The 12548-nt window shown below is 43.8% G+C and overlaps 37 non-coding genes across 37 annotated transcripts; all 37 read right to left on the bottom strand.

The window, feature by feature from the left end:
- Window positions 1-219: 219 nt before the first annotated feature.
- On the bottom strand, window positions 220-338 carry LOC133825923 (5S ribosomal RNA). Its single transcript, XR_009888665.1, has one exon. It is a non-coding gene; the product is annotated as a 5S ribosomal RNA (ribosomal RNA).
- Window positions 339-558: 220 nt separating this feature from the next.
- LOC133826988 (5S ribosomal RNA) lies at window positions 559-677 on the bottom strand. Its single transcript, XR_009889692.1, has one exon. It is a non-coding gene; the product is annotated as a 5S ribosomal RNA (ribosomal RNA).
- A 220-nt stretch (window positions 678-897) lies between these two features.
- LOC133825922 (5S ribosomal RNA) lies at window positions 898-1016 on the bottom strand. Its single transcript, XR_009888664.1, has one exon. It is a non-coding gene; the product is annotated as a 5S ribosomal RNA (ribosomal RNA).
- Window positions 1017-1236: 220 nt separating this feature from the next.
- On the bottom strand, window positions 1237-1355 carry LOC133825921 (5S ribosomal RNA). Its single transcript, XR_009888663.1, has one exon. It is a non-coding gene; the product is annotated as a 5S ribosomal RNA (ribosomal RNA).
- A 220-nt stretch (window positions 1356-1575) lies between these two features.
- Window positions 1576-1694, bottom strand: LOC133826227 (5S ribosomal RNA). The gene has a single exon (XR_009888957.1). It is a non-coding gene; the product is annotated as a 5S ribosomal RNA (ribosomal RNA).
- Window positions 1695-1914: 220 nt separating this feature from the next.
- On the bottom strand, window positions 1915-2033 carry LOC133826135 (5S ribosomal RNA). The gene has a single exon (XR_009888867.1). It is a non-coding gene; the product is annotated as a 5S ribosomal RNA (ribosomal RNA).
- A 221-nt stretch (window positions 2034-2254) lies between these two features.
- On the bottom strand, window positions 2255-2373 carry LOC133825920 (5S ribosomal RNA). The gene has a single exon (XR_009888662.1). It is a non-coding gene; the product is annotated as a 5S ribosomal RNA (ribosomal RNA).
- A 219-nt stretch (window positions 2374-2592) lies between these two features.
- Window positions 2593-2711, bottom strand: LOC133825919 (5S ribosomal RNA). The gene has a single exon (XR_009888661.1). It is a non-coding gene; the product is annotated as a 5S ribosomal RNA (ribosomal RNA).
- Window positions 2712-2932: 221 nt separating this feature from the next.
- Window positions 2933-3051, bottom strand: LOC133825918 (5S ribosomal RNA). Its single transcript, XR_009888660.1, has one exon. It is a non-coding gene; the product is annotated as a 5S ribosomal RNA (ribosomal RNA).
- Window positions 3052-3271: 220 nt separating this feature from the next.
- Window positions 3272-3390, bottom strand: LOC133825917 (5S ribosomal RNA). Its single transcript, XR_009888659.1, has one exon. It is a non-coding gene; the product is annotated as a 5S ribosomal RNA (ribosomal RNA).
- A 221-nt stretch (window positions 3391-3611) lies between these two features.
- On the bottom strand, window positions 3612-3730 carry LOC133825915 (5S ribosomal RNA). Its single transcript, XR_009888657.1, has one exon. It is a non-coding gene; the product is annotated as a 5S ribosomal RNA (ribosomal RNA).
- A 220-nt stretch (window positions 3731-3950) lies between these two features.
- On the bottom strand, window positions 3951-4069 carry LOC133826226 (5S ribosomal RNA). Its single transcript, XR_009888956.1, has one exon. It is a non-coding gene; the product is annotated as a 5S ribosomal RNA (ribosomal RNA).
- A 220-nt stretch (window positions 4070-4289) lies between these two features.
- On the bottom strand, window positions 4290-4408 carry LOC133825914 (5S ribosomal RNA). The gene has a single exon (XR_009888656.1). It is a non-coding gene; the product is annotated as a 5S ribosomal RNA (ribosomal RNA).
- A 221-nt stretch (window positions 4409-4629) lies between these two features.
- Window positions 4630-4748, bottom strand: LOC133825913 (5S ribosomal RNA). The gene has a single exon (XR_009888655.1). It is a non-coding gene; the product is annotated as a 5S ribosomal RNA (ribosomal RNA).
- A 220-nt stretch (window positions 4749-4968) lies between these two features.
- Window positions 4969-5087, bottom strand: LOC133825912 (5S ribosomal RNA). The gene has a single exon (XR_009888654.1). It is a non-coding gene; the product is annotated as a 5S ribosomal RNA (ribosomal RNA).
- A 221-nt stretch (window positions 5088-5308) lies between these two features.
- LOC133825910 (5S ribosomal RNA) lies at window positions 5309-5427 on the bottom strand. Its single transcript, XR_009888653.1, has one exon. It is a non-coding gene; the product is annotated as a 5S ribosomal RNA (ribosomal RNA).
- A 220-nt stretch (window positions 5428-5647) lies between these two features.
- Window positions 5648-5766, bottom strand: LOC133826225 (5S ribosomal RNA). Its single transcript, XR_009888954.1, has one exon. It is a non-coding gene; the product is annotated as a 5S ribosomal RNA (ribosomal RNA).
- Window positions 5767-5986: 220 nt separating this feature from the next.
- On the bottom strand, window positions 5987-6105 carry LOC133825909 (5S ribosomal RNA). Its single transcript, XR_009888652.1, has one exon. It is a non-coding gene; the product is annotated as a 5S ribosomal RNA (ribosomal RNA).
- Window positions 6106-6325: 220 nt separating this feature from the next.
- LOC133826551 (5S ribosomal RNA) lies at window positions 6326-6444 on the bottom strand. Its single transcript, XR_009889268.1, has one exon. It is a non-coding gene; the product is annotated as a 5S ribosomal RNA (ribosomal RNA).
- Window positions 6445-6664: 220 nt separating this feature from the next.
- Window positions 6665-6783, bottom strand: LOC133826224 (5S ribosomal RNA). Its single transcript, XR_009888953.1, has one exon. It is a non-coding gene; the product is annotated as a 5S ribosomal RNA (ribosomal RNA).
- A 219-nt stretch (window positions 6784-7002) lies between these two features.
- On the bottom strand, window positions 7003-7121 carry LOC133825908 (5S ribosomal RNA). The gene has a single exon (XR_009888651.1). It is a non-coding gene; the product is annotated as a 5S ribosomal RNA (ribosomal RNA).
- A 220-nt stretch (window positions 7122-7341) lies between these two features.
- On the bottom strand, window positions 7342-7460 carry LOC133826550 (5S ribosomal RNA). Its single transcript, XR_009889267.1, has one exon. It is a non-coding gene; the product is annotated as a 5S ribosomal RNA (ribosomal RNA).
- A 220-nt stretch (window positions 7461-7680) lies between these two features.
- On the bottom strand, window positions 7681-7799 carry LOC133826223 (5S ribosomal RNA). The gene has a single exon (XR_009888952.1). It is a non-coding gene; the product is annotated as a 5S ribosomal RNA (ribosomal RNA).
- A 219-nt stretch (window positions 7800-8018) lies between these two features.
- Window positions 8019-8137, bottom strand: LOC133825907 (5S ribosomal RNA). The gene has a single exon (XR_009888650.1). It is a non-coding gene; the product is annotated as a 5S ribosomal RNA (ribosomal RNA).
- Window positions 8138-8357: 220 nt separating this feature from the next.
- Window positions 8358-8476, bottom strand: LOC133826492 (5S ribosomal RNA). The gene has a single exon (XR_009889209.1). It is a non-coding gene; the product is annotated as a 5S ribosomal RNA (ribosomal RNA).
- Window positions 8477-8696: 220 nt separating this feature from the next.
- On the bottom strand, window positions 8697-8815 carry LOC133826222 (5S ribosomal RNA). Its single transcript, XR_009888951.1, has one exon. It is a non-coding gene; the product is annotated as a 5S ribosomal RNA (ribosomal RNA).
- Window positions 8816-9035: 220 nt separating this feature from the next.
- Window positions 9036-9154, bottom strand: LOC133825906 (5S ribosomal RNA). The gene has a single exon (XR_009888649.1). It is a non-coding gene; the product is annotated as a 5S ribosomal RNA (ribosomal RNA).
- A 220-nt stretch (window positions 9155-9374) lies between these two features.
- On the bottom strand, window positions 9375-9493 carry LOC133825905 (5S ribosomal RNA). Its single transcript, XR_009888648.1, has one exon. It is a non-coding gene; the product is annotated as a 5S ribosomal RNA (ribosomal RNA).
- A 220-nt stretch (window positions 9494-9713) lies between these two features.
- Window positions 9714-9832, bottom strand: LOC133826221 (5S ribosomal RNA). The gene has a single exon (XR_009888950.1). It is a non-coding gene; the product is annotated as a 5S ribosomal RNA (ribosomal RNA).
- A 219-nt stretch (window positions 9833-10051) lies between these two features.
- Window positions 10052-10170, bottom strand: LOC133826281 (5S ribosomal RNA). Its single transcript, XR_009889007.1, has one exon. It is a non-coding gene; the product is annotated as a 5S ribosomal RNA (ribosomal RNA).
- A 220-nt stretch (window positions 10171-10390) lies between these two features.
- LOC133826168 (5S ribosomal RNA) lies at window positions 10391-10509 on the bottom strand. Its single transcript, XR_009888899.1, has one exon. It is a non-coding gene; the product is annotated as a 5S ribosomal RNA (ribosomal RNA).
- Window positions 10510-10730: 221 nt separating this feature from the next.
- LOC133825903 (5S ribosomal RNA) lies at window positions 10731-10849 on the bottom strand. The gene has a single exon (XR_009888646.1). It is a non-coding gene; the product is annotated as a 5S ribosomal RNA (ribosomal RNA).
- Window positions 10850-11068: 219 nt separating this feature from the next.
- LOC133826219 (5S ribosomal RNA) lies at window positions 11069-11187 on the bottom strand. Its single transcript, XR_009888949.1, has one exon. It is a non-coding gene; the product is annotated as a 5S ribosomal RNA (ribosomal RNA).
- Window positions 11188-11407: 220 nt separating this feature from the next.
- Window positions 11408-11526, bottom strand: LOC133825902 (5S ribosomal RNA). The gene has a single exon (XR_009888645.1). It is a non-coding gene; the product is annotated as a 5S ribosomal RNA (ribosomal RNA).
- Window positions 11527-11745: 219 nt separating this feature from the next.
- Window positions 11746-11864, bottom strand: LOC133826217 (5S ribosomal RNA). Its single transcript, XR_009888947.1, has one exon. It is a non-coding gene; the product is annotated as a 5S ribosomal RNA (ribosomal RNA).
- Window positions 11865-12084: 220 nt separating this feature from the next.
- Window positions 12085-12203, bottom strand: LOC133826468 (5S ribosomal RNA). The gene has a single exon (XR_009889186.1). It is a non-coding gene; the product is annotated as a 5S ribosomal RNA (ribosomal RNA).
- Window positions 12204-12423: 220 nt separating this feature from the next.
- On the bottom strand, window positions 12424-12542 carry LOC133826491 (5S ribosomal RNA). Its single transcript, XR_009889208.1, has one exon. It is a non-coding gene; the product is annotated as a 5S ribosomal RNA (ribosomal RNA).
- Between the last annotated feature and the right edge of the window lie 6 nt (window positions 12543-12548).

The following is a 12548-nucleotide window of genomic DNA, read 5'->3' as shown; positions in this document are numbered from 1 at the left end:
AATGTTTGGTCCGCAATATTCATTTATAGCGAGCGCGTGCGTCCTCCCTTTTCTCCCCCGGATTGACTAGGAACTTCTTATTCGCTACTTGTTAGTGACCACGGTATTAACCCCTCAAGGAAAACGAAATAAATGAGTTTTTAAAGATTTAAAACAAAAAATACAAACTTTTGAGCCGTAAGTGGATTTTTAAAGGGAAAAAAAAAAATGATGTTTTCAGGGGTGCAACACGAGGACTTCCCAGGAGGTCACCCATCCTAGTACTACTCTCGCCCAAGCACGCTTAACTGCGGAGTTCTGATGGGATCCGGTGCATTAGTGCTGGTATGATCGCACCCGGAATGTTTGGTCCGCAATATTCATTTTTAGCGGGCGCGTGTGTCCTCCCTTTTCTTCCCCGGATTGACTAGAAACTTCTTATTCGCTGCTTGTTAGTGACCACGGTATTAACCCCTCAAGGAAAACGAAATAAATGAGTTTTTAAAGATTTAAAACAAAAAATACAAACTTTTGAGCCGTAAGTGGATTTTTAAAGGGAAAAAAAAAATGATCTTTTCAGGGGTGCAACACGAGCACTTCCCAGGAGGTCACCCATCCTAGTACTACTCTCGCCCAAGCACGCTTAACTGCGCAGTTCTGATGGGATCCGGTGCATTAGTGCTGGTATGATCGCACCCGGAATGTTTGGTCCGCAATATTCATTTATAGCGAGCGCGTGTGTCCTCCCTTTTCTCCCCCGGATTGACTAGGAACTTCTTATTCTCTGCTTGTTAGTATCCACGGTATTAACCCCTCAAGGAAAACGAAATAAATGAGTTTTTAAAGATTTAAAACAAAAAATACAAACTTTTGAGCCGTAAGTGGATTTTTAAAGGGAAAAAAAAAATGATGTTTTCAGGGGTGCAACACGAGGACTTCCCAGGAGGTCACCCATCCTAGTACTACTCTCGCCCAAGCACGCTTAACTGCGGAGTTCTGATGGGATCCGGTGCATTAGTGCTGGTATGATCGCACCCGGAATGTTTGGTCCGCAATATTCATTTATAGCGAGCGCGTGTGTCCTCCCTTTTCTCCCCCGGATTGACTAGGAACTTCTTATTCGCTGCTTGTTAGTGGCCACGGTATTAACCCCTCAAGGAAAACGAAATAAATGAGTTTTTAAAGATTTAAAACAAAAAATACAAACTTTTGAGCCGTAAGTGGATTTTTAAAGGGAAAAAAAAAATGATGTTTTCAGGGGTGCAACACGAGGACTTCCCAGGAGGTCACCCATCCTAGTACTACTCTCGCCCAAGCACGCTTAACTGCGGAGTTCTGATGGGATCCGGTGCATTAGTGCTGGTATGATCGCACCCGGAATGTTTGGTCCGCAATATTCATTTATAGCGCGCGCGTGTGTCCTCCCTTTTCTCCCCCGGATTGACTAGGAACTTCTTATTCGCTGCTTGTTAGTGACCACGGTATTAACCCCTCAAGGAAAACGAAATAAATGAGTTTTTAAAGATTTAAAACAAAAAATACAAACTTTTGAGCCGTAAGTGGATTTTTAAAGGGAAAAAAAAAATGATCTTTTCAGGGGTGCAACACGAGCACTTCCCAGGAGGTCACCCATCCTAGTACTACTCTCGCCCAAGCACGCTTAACTGCGGAGTTCTGATGGGATCCGGTGCATTAGTGCTGGTATGATCGCACCCGGAATGTTTGGTCCGCAATATTCATTTATAGCACGCGCGTGTGTCCTCCCTTTTCTCCCCCGGATTGACTAGGAACTTCTTATTCGCTGCTTGTTAGTGACCACGGTATTAACCCCTCAAGGAAAACGAAATAAATGAGTTTTTAAAGATTTAAAACAAAAAATACAAACTTTTGAGCCGTAAGTGGATTTTTAAGGGGGAAAAAAAAATGATGTTTTCAGGGGTGCAACACGAGGACTTCCCAGGAGGTCACCCATCTTAGTACTACTCTCGCCCAAGCACGCTTAACTGCGGAGTTCTGATGGGATCCGGTGCATTAGTGCTGGTATGATCGCACCCGGAATGTTTGGTCCGCAATATTCATTTATAGCGAGCGCGTGTGTCCTCCCTTTTCTCCCCCGGATTGACTAGGAACTTCTTATTCGCTGCTTGTTAGAGACCACAGTATTAACCCCTCAAGGAAAACGAAATAAATGAGTTTTTAAAGATTTAAAACAAAAAATACAAACTTTTGAGCCGTAAGTGGATTTTTAAAGGGAAAAAAAAAAATGATGTTTTCAGGGGTGCAACACGAGGACTTCCCAGGAGGTCACCCATCCTAGTACTACTCTCGCCCAAGCACGCTTAACTGCGGAGTTCTGATGGGATCCGGTGCATTAGTGCTGGTATGATCGCACCCGGAATGTTTGGTCCGCAATATTCATTTATAGCGAGCGCGTGTGTCCTCCCTTTTCTTCCCCGGATTGACTAGGAACTTCTTATTCGCTGCTTGTTAGTGACCACGGTATTAACCCCTCAAGGAAAACGAAATAAATGAGTTTTTAAAGATTTAAAACAAAAAATACAAACTTTTGAGCCGTAAGTGGATTTTTAAAGGGAAAAAAAAATGATGTTTTCAGGGGTGCAACACGAGGACTTCCCAGGAGGTCACCCATCCTAGTACTACTCTCGCCCAAGCACGCTTAACTGCGGAGTTCTGATGGGATCCGGTGCATTAGTGCTGGTATGATCGCACCCGGAATGTTTGGTCCGCAATATTCATTTATAGCGAGCGCGTGTGTCCTCCCTTTTCTCCCCCGGATTGACTAGGAACTTCTTATTCGCTGCTTGTTAGTGACCACGGTATTAACCCCTCAAGGAAAACGAAATAAATGAGTTTTTAAAGATTTAAAACAAAAAATACAAACTTTTGAGCCGTAAGTGGATTTTTAAAGGGAAAAAAAAAAATGATGTTTTCAGGGGTGCAACACGAGGACTTCCCAGGAGGTCACCCATCCTAGTACTACTCTCGCCCAAGCACGCTTAACTGCGGAGTTCTGATGGGATCCGGTGCATTAGTGCTGGTATGATCGCACCCGGAATGTTTGGTCCGCAATATTCATTTATAGCGAGCGCGTGTGTCCTCCCTTTTCTTCCCCGGATTGACTAGGAACTTCTTATTCGCTGCTTGTTAGTGACCACGGTATTAACCCCTCAAGGAAAACGAAATAAATGAGTTTTTAAAGAATTAAAACAAAAAATACAAACTTTTGAGCCGTAAGTGGATTTTTAAAGGGAAAAAAAAAATGATGTTTTCAGGGGTGCAACACGAGGACTTCCCAGGAGGTCACCCATCCTAGTACTACTCTCGCCCAAGCACGCTTAACTGCGGAGTTCTGATGGGATCCGGTGCATTAGTGCTGGTATGATCGCACCCGGAATGTTTGGTCCGCAATATTCATTTATAGCGAGCGCGTGTGTCCTCCCTTTTCTCCCCCGGATTGACTAGGAACTTCTTATTCGCTGCTTGTTAGTGACCACGGTATTAACCCCTCAAGGAAAACGAAATAAATGAGTTTTTAAAGATTTAAAACAAAAAATACAAACTTTTGAGCCGTAAGTGGATTTTTAAAGGGAAAAAAAAAAATGATGTTTTCAGGGGTGCAACACGAGGACTTCCCAGGAGGTCACCCATCCTAGTACTACTCTCGCCCAAGCACGCTTAACTGCGGAGTTCTGATGGGATCCGGTGCATTAGTGCTGGTATGATCGCACCCGGAATGTTTGGTCCGCAATATTCATTTATAGCGAGCGCGTGTGTCCTCCCTTTTCTTCCCCGGATTGACTAGGAACTTCTTATTCGCTGCTTGTTAGTGACCACGGTATTAACCCCTCAAGGAAAACGAAATAAATGAGTTTTTAAAGATTTAAAACAAAAAATACAAACTTTTGAGCCGTAAGTGGATTTTTAAAGGGAAAAAAAAAATGATCTTTTCAGGGGTGCAACACGAGCACTTCCCAGGAGGTCACCCATCCTAGTACTACTCTCGCCCAAGCACGCTTAACTGCGGAGTTCTGATGGGATCCGGTGCATTAGTGCTGGTATGATCGCACCCGGAATGTTTGGTCCGCAATATTCATTTATAGCGCGCGCGTGTGTCCTCCCTTTTCTCCCGCGGATTGACTAGGAACTTCTTATTCGCTGCTTGTTAGTATCCACGGTATTAACCCCTCAAGGAAAACGAAATAAATGAGTTTTTAAAGATTTAAAACAAAAAATACAAACTTTTGAGCCGTAAGTGGACTTTTAAAGGGAAAAAAAAAATGATGTTTTCAGGGGTGCAACACGAGGACTTCCCAGGAGGTCACCCATCCTAGTACTACTCTCGCCCAAGCACGCTTAACTGCGGAGTTCTGATGGGATCCGGTGCATTAGTGCTGGTATGATCGCACCCGGAATGTTTGGTCCGCAATATTCATTTATAGCGAGCGCGTGTGTCCTCCCTTTTCTCCCCCGGATTGACTAGGAACTTCTTATTCGCTGCTTGTTAGTGACCACGGTATTAACCCCTCAAGGAAAACGAAATAAATGAGTTTTTAAAGATTTAAAACAAAAAATACAAACTTTTGAGCCGTAAGTGGATTTTTAAAGGGAAAAAAAAAAATGATGTTTTCAGGGGTGCAACACGAGGACTTCCCAGGAGGTCACCCATCCTAGTACTACTCTCGCCCAAGCACGCTTAACTGCGGAGTTCTGATGGGATCCGGTGCATTAGTGCTGGTATGATCGCACCCGGAATGTTTGGTCCGCAATATTCATTTATAGCGAGCGCGTGTGTCCTCCCTTTTCTTCCCCGGATTGACTAGGAACTTCTTATTCGCTGCTTGTTAGTGACCACGGTATTAACCCCTCAAGGAAAACGAAATAAATGAGTTTTTAAAGATTTAAAACAAAAAATTCAAACTTTTGAGCCGTAAGTGGATTTTTAAAGGAAAAAAAAAAATGATCTTTTCAGGGGTGCAACACGAGGACTTCCCAGGAGGTCACCCATCCTAGTACTACTCTCGCCCAAGCACGCTTAACTGCGGAGTTCTGATGGGATCCGGTGCATTAGTGCTGGTATGATCGCACCCGGAATGTTTGGTCCGCAATATTCATTTATAGCGAGCGCGTGTGTCCTCCCTTTTCTCCCCCGGATTGACTAGGAACTTCTTATTCGCTGCTTGTTAGTGACCACGGTATTAACCCCTCAAGGAAAACGAAATAAATGAGTTTTTAAAGATTTAAAACAAAAAATACAAACTTTTGAGCCGTAAGTGGATTTTTAAAGGGAAAAAAAAAAATGATGTTTTCAGGGGTGCAACACGAGGACTTCCCAGGAGGTCACCCATCCTAGTACTACTCTCGCCCAAGCACGCTTAACTGCGGAGTTCTGATGGGATCCGGTGCATTAGTGCTGGTATGATCGCACCCGGAATGTTTGGTCCGCAATATTCATTTATAGCGAGCGCGTGTGTCCTCCCTTTTCTTCCCCGGATTGACTAGGAACTTCTTATTCGCTGCTTGTTAGTGACCACGGTATTAACCCCTCAAGGAAAACGAAATAAATGAGTTTTTAAAGATTTAAAACAAAAAATTCAAACTTTTGAGCCGTAAGTGGATTTTTAAAGGAAAAAAAAAAATGATCTTTTCAGGGGTGCAACACGAGCACTTCCCAGGAGGTCACCCATCCTAGTACTACTCTCGCCCAAGCACGCTTAACTGCGGAGTTCTGATGGGATCCGGTGCATTAGTGCTGGTATGATCGCACCCGGAATGTTTGGTCCGCAATATTCATTTATAGCGCGCGCGTGTGTCCTCCCTTTTCTCCCCCGGATTGACTAGGAACTTCTTATTCGCTGCTTGTTAGTGACCACGGTATTAACCCCTCAAGGAAAACGAAATAAATGAGTTTTTAAAGATTTAAAACAAAAAATACAAACTTTTGAGCCGTAAGTAGATTTTTAAAGGGAAAAAAAAAATGATGTTTTCAGGGGTGCAACACGAGGACTTCCCAGGAGGTCACCCATCCTAGTACTACTCTCGCCCAAGCACGCTTAACTGCGGAGTTCTGATGGGATCCGGTGCATTAGTGCTGGTATGATCGCACCCGGAATGTTTGGTCCGCAATATTCATTTATAGCGAGGGCGTGTGTCCTCCCTTTTCTCCCCCGGATTGACTAGGAACTTCTTATTCGCTGCTTGTTAGTGACCACGGTATTAACCCCTCAAGGAAAACGAAATAAATGAGTTTTTAAAGATTTAAAACAAAAAATACAAACTTTTGAGCCGTAAGTGGATTTTTAAAGGGAAAAAAAAAATGATGTTTTCAGGGGTGCAACACGAGGACTTCCCAGGAGGTCACCCATCCTAGTACTACTCTCGCCTAAGCACGCTTAACTGCGGAGTTCTGATGGGATCCGGTGCATTAGTGCTGGTATGATCGCACCCGGAATGTTTGGTCCGCAATATTCATTTATAGCGAGCGCGTGTGTCCTCCCTTTTCTTCCCCGGATTGACTAGGAACTTTTTATTCGCTGCTTGTTAGTGACCACGGTATTAACCCCTCAAGGAAAACGAAATAAATGAGTTTTTAAAGATTTAAAACAAAAAATTCAAACTTTTGAGCCGTAAGTGGATTTTTAAAGGAAAAAAAAAAATGATCTTTTCAGGGGTGCAACACGAGCACTTCCCAGGAGGTCACCCATCCTAGTACTACTCTCGCCCAAGCACGCTTAACTGCGGAGTTCTGATGGGATCCGGTGCATTAGTGCTGGTATGATCGCACCCGGAATGTCTGTCCCGCAATATTCATTTATAGCGAGCGCGTGTGTCCTCCCTTTTCTCCCCCGGATTGACTAGGAACTTCTTATTCGCTGCTTGTTAGTGACCACGGTATTAACCCCTCAAGGAAAACGAAATAAATGAGTTTTTAAAGATTTAAAACAAAAAATACAAACTTTTGAGCCGTAAGTAGATTTTTAAAGGGAAAAAAAAATGATGTTTTCAGGGGTGCAACACGAGGACTTCCCAGGAGGTCACCCATCCTAGTACTACTCTCGCCCAAGCACGCTTAACTGCGGAGTTCTGATGGGATCCGGTGCATTAGTGCTGGTATGATCGCACCCGGAATGTTTGGTCCGCAATATTCATTTATAGCGAGCGCGTGTGTCCTCCCTTTTCTCCCCCGGATTGACTAGGAACTTCTTATTCGCTGCTTGTTAGTGACCACGGTATTAACCCCTCAAGGAAAACGAAATAAATGAGTTTTTAAAGATTTAAAACAAAAAATACAAACTTTTGAGCCGTAAGTGGATTTTTAAAGGGAAAAAAAAAATGATGTTTTCAGGGGTGCAACACGAGGACTTCCCAGGAGGTCACCCATCCTAGTACTACTCTCGCCTAAGCACGCTTAACTGCGGAGTTCTGATGGGATCCGGTGCATTAGTGCTGGTATGATCGCACCCGGAATGTTTGGTCCGCAATATTCATTTATAGCGAGCGCGTGTGTCCTCCCTTTTCTTCCCCGGATTGACTAGGAACTTTTTATTCGCTGCTTGTTAGTGACCACGGTATTAACCCCTCAAGGAAAACGAAATAAATGAGTTTTTAAAGATTTAAAACAAAAAATTCAAACTTTTGAGCCGTAAGTGGATTTTTAAAGGAAAAAAAAAAATGATCTTTTCAGGGGTGCAACACGAGCACTTCCCAGGAGGTCACCCATCCTAGTACTACTCTCGCCCAAGCACGCTTAACTGCGGAGTTCTGATGGGATCCGGTGCATTAGTGCTGGTATGATCGCACCCGGAATGTCTGTCCCGCAATATTCATTTATAGCGAGCGCGTGTGTCCTCCCTTTTCTCCCCCGGATTGACTAGGAACTTCTTATTCGCTGCTTGTTAGTGACCACGGTATTAACCCCTCAAGGAAAACGAAATAAATGAGTTTTTAAAGATTTAAAACAAAAAATACAAACTTTTGAGCCGTAAGTAGATTTTTAAAGGGAAAAAAAAATGATGTTTTCAGGGGTGCAACACGAGGACTTCCCAGGAGGTCACCCATCCTAGTACTACTCTCGCCCAAGCACGCTTAACTGCGGAGTTCTGATGGGATCCGGTGCATTAGTGCTGGTATGATCGCACCCGGAATGTTTGGTCCGCAATATTCATTTATAGCGAGCGCGTGTGTCCTCCCTTTTCTCCCCCGGATTGACTAGGAACTTCTTATTCGCTGCTTGTTAGTGACCACGGTATTAACCCCTCAAGGAAAACGAAATAAATGAGTTTTTAAAGATTTAAAACAAAAAATACAAACTTTTGAGCCGTAAGTGGATTTTTAAAGGGAAAAAAAAAATGATGTTTTCAGGGGTGCAACACGAGGACTTCCCAGGAGGTCACCCATCCTAGTACTACTCTCGCCCAAGCACGCTTAACTGCGGAGTTCTGATGGGATCCGGTGCATTAGTTCTGGTATGATCGCACCCGGAATGTTTGGTCCGCAATATTCATTTATAGCGAGCGCGTGTGTCCTCCCTTTTCTTCCCCGGATTGACTAGGAACTTCTTATTCGCTGCTTGTTAGTGACCACGGTATTAACCCCTCAAGGAAAACGAAATAAATGAGTTTTTAAAGATTTAAAATAAAAAATTCAAACTTTTGAGCCGTAAGTGGATTTTTAAAGGAAAAAAAAAAATGATCTTTTCAGGGGTGCAACACGAGCACTTCCCAGGAGGTCACCCATCCTAGTACTACTCTCGCCCAAGCACGCTTAACTGCGGAGTTCTGATGGGATCCGGTGCATTAGTGCTGGTATGATCGCACCCGGAATGTTTGTCCCGCAATATTCATTTATAGCGAGCGCGTGTGTCCTCCCTTTTCTCCCCCGGATTGACTAGGAACTTCTTATTCGCTGCTTGTTAGTATCCACGGTATTAACCCCTCAAGGAAAACGAAATAAATGAGTTTTTAAAGATTTAAAACAAAAAATACAAACTTTTGAGCCGTAAGTGGATTTTTAAAGGGAAAAAAAAAATGATGTTTTCAGGGGTGCAACACGAGGACTTCCCAGGAGGTCACCCATCCTAGTACTACTCTCGCCCAAGCACGCTTAACTGCGGAGTTCTGATGGGATCCGGTGCATTAGTGCTGGTATGATCGCACCCGGAATGTTTGGTCCGCAATATTCATTTATAGCGAGCGCGTGTGTCCTCCCTTTTCTCCCCCGGATTGACTAGGAACTTCTTATTCGCTGCTTGTTAGTGGCCACGGTATTAACCCCTCAAGGAAAACGAAATAAATGAGTTTTTAAAGATTTAAAACAAAAAATACAAACTTTTGAGCCGTAAGTGGATTTTTAAAGGGAAAAAAAAAATGATGTTTTCAGGGGTGCAACACGAGGACTTCCCAGGAGGTCACCCATCCTAGTACTACTCTCGCCCAAGCACGCTTAACTGCGGAGTTCTGATGGGATCCGGTGCATTAGTGCTGGTATGATCGCACCCGGAATGTTTGGTCCGCAATATTCATTTATAGCGAGCGCGTGTGTCCTCCCTTTTCTTCCCCGGATTTACTAGGAACTTCTTATTCGCTGCTTGTTAGTGACCACGGTATTAACCCCTCAAGGAAAACGAAATAAATGAGTTTTTAAAGATTTAAAACAAAAAATTCAAACTTTTGAGCCGTAAGTGGATTTTTAAAGGAAAAAAAAAAATGATCTTTTCAGGGGTGCAACACGAGCACTTCCCAGGAGGTCACCCATCCTAGTACTACTCTCGCCCAAGCACGCTTAACTGCGGAGTTCTGATGGGATCCGGTGCATTAGTGCTGGTATGATCGCACCCGGAATGTCTGTCCCGCAATATTCATTTATAGCGAGCGCGTGTGTCCTCCCTTTTCTCCCCCGGATTGACTAGGAACTTCTTATTCGCTGCTTGTTAGTGACCACGGTATTAACCCCTCAAGGAAAACGAAATAAATGAGTTTTTAAAGATTTAAAACAAAAAATACAAACTTTTGAGCCGTAAGTGGATTTTTAAAGGGAAAAAAAAATGATGTTTTCGGGGGTGCAACACGAGGACTTCCCAGGAGGTCACCCATCCTAGTACTACTCTCGCCCAAGCACGCTTAACTGCGGAGTTCTGATGGGATCCAGTGCATTAGTGCTGGTATGATCGCACCCGGAATGTTTGGTCCGCAATATTCATTTATAGCGAGCGCGTGTGTCCTCCCTTTTCTCCCCCGGATTGACTAGGAACTTCTTATTCGCTGCTTGTTAGTGACCACGGTATTAACCCCTCAAGGAAAACGAAATAAATGAGTTTTTAAAGATTTAAAACAAAAAATACAAACTTTTGAGCCGTAAGTGGATTTTTAAAGGGAAAAAAAAAATGATGTTTTCAGGGGTGCAACACGAGGACTTCCCAGGAGGTCACCCATCCTAGTACTACTCTCGCCCAAGCACGCTTAACTGCGGAGTTCTGATGGGATCCGGTGCATTTGTGCTGGTATGATCGCACCCGGAATGTTTGGTCCGCAATATTCATTTATAGCGAGCGCGTGTGTCCTCCCTTTTCTCCCCCGGATTGACTAGGAACTTCTTATTCGCTGCTTGTTAGTGACCACGGTATTAACCCCTCAAGGAAAACGAAATAAATGAGTTTTTAAAGATTTAAAACAAAAAATACAAACTTTTGAGCCGTAAGTGGATTTTTAAAGGGAAAAAAAAAGATGATGTTTTCAGGGGTGCAACACGAGGACTTCCCAGGAGGTCACCCATCCTAGTACTACTCTCGCCCAAGCACGCTTAACTGCGGAGTTCTGATGGGATCCGGTGCATTAGTGCTGGTATGATCGCACCCGGAATGTTTGGTCCGCAATATTCATTTATAGCGAGCGCGTGTGTCCTCCCTTTTCTTCCCCGGATTGACTAGGAACTTCTTATTCGCTGCTTGTTAGTGACCACGGTATTAACCCCTCAAGGAAAACGAAATAAATGAGTTTTTAAAGATTTAAAACAAAAAATTCAAACTTTTGAGCCGTAAGTGGATTTTTAAAGGAAAAAAAAAATGATCTTTTCAGGGGTGCAACACGAGCACTTCCCAGGAGGTCACCCATCCTAGTACTACTCTCGCCCAAGCACGCTTAACTGCGGAGTTCTGATGGGATCCGGTGCATTAGTGCTGGTATGATCGCACCCGGAATGTTTGTCCCGCAATATTCATTTATAGCGAGCGCGTGTGTCCTCCCTTTTCTCCCCCGGATTGACTAGGAACTTCTTATTCGCTGCTTGTTAGTATCCACGGTATTAACCCCTCAAGGAAAACGAAATAAATGAGTTTTTAAAGATTTAAAACAAAAAATACAAACTTTTGAGCCGTAAGTGGATTTTTAAAGGGAAAAAAAAAATGATGTTTTCAGGGGTGCAACACGAGGACTTCCCAGGAGGTCACCCATCCTAGTACTACTCTCGCCCAAGCACGCTTAACTGCGGAGTTCTGATGGGATCCGGTGCATTAGTGCTGGTATGATCGCACCCGGAATGTTTGGTCCGCAATATTCATTTATAGCGAGCGCGTGTGTCCTCCCTTTTCTCCCCCGGATTGACTAGGAACTTCTTATTCGCTGCTTGTTAGTGACCACGGTATTAACCCCTCAAGGAAAACGAAATAAATGAGTTTTTAAAGATTTAAAACAAAAAATTCAAACTTTTGAGCCGTAAGTGGATTTTTAAAGGAAAAAAAAAATGATCTTTTCAGGGGTGCAACACGAGCACTTCCCAGGAGGTCACCCATCCTAGTACTACTCTCGCCCAAGCACGCTTAACTGCGGAGTTCTGATGGGATCCGGTGCATTAGTGCTGGTATGATCGCACCCGGAATGTTTGTCCCGCAATATTCATTTATAGCGCGCGCGTGTGTCCTCCCTTTTCTCCCCCGGATTGACTAGGAACTTCTTATTCGCTGCTTGTTAGTATCCACGGTATTAACCCCTCAAGGAAAACGAAATAAATGAGTTTTTAAAGATTTAAAACAAAAAATACAAACTTTTGAGCCGTAAGTGGATTTTTAAAGGGAAAAAAAAAATGATGTTTTCAGGGGTGCAACACGAGGACTTCCCAGGAGGTCACCCATCCTAGTACTACTCTCGCCCAAGCGCGCTTAACTGCGGAGTTCTGATGGGATCCGGTGCATTAGTGCTGGTATGATCGCACCCGGAATGTTTGGTCCGCAATATTCATTTATAGCGAGCGCGTGTGTCCTCCCTTTTCTCCCCCGGATTGACTAGGAACTTCTTATTCGCTGCTTGTTAGTGGCCACGGTATTAACCCCTCAAGGAAAACGAAATAAATGAGTTTTTAAAGATTTAAAACAAAAAATACAAACTTTTGAGCCGTAAGTGGATTTTTAAAGGGAAAAAAAAAATGATGTTTTCAGGGGTGCAACACGAGGACTTCCCAGGAGGTCACCCATCCTAGTACTACTCTCGCCCAAGCACGCTTAACTGCGGAGTTCTGATGGGATCCGGTGCATTAGTTCTGGTATGATCGCACCCGGAATG

The sequence above is a fragment of the Humulus lupulus genome, chromosome 3, assembly GCF_963169125.1.
Source record: "Humulus lupulus chromosome 3, drHumLupu1.1, whole genome shotgun sequence".
NCBI lineage: Eukaryota > Viridiplantae > Streptophyta > Magnoliopsida > Rosales > Cannabaceae > Humulus > Humulus lupulus.
This window is presented reverse-complemented; position numbering and strand designations above follow the sequence as displayed.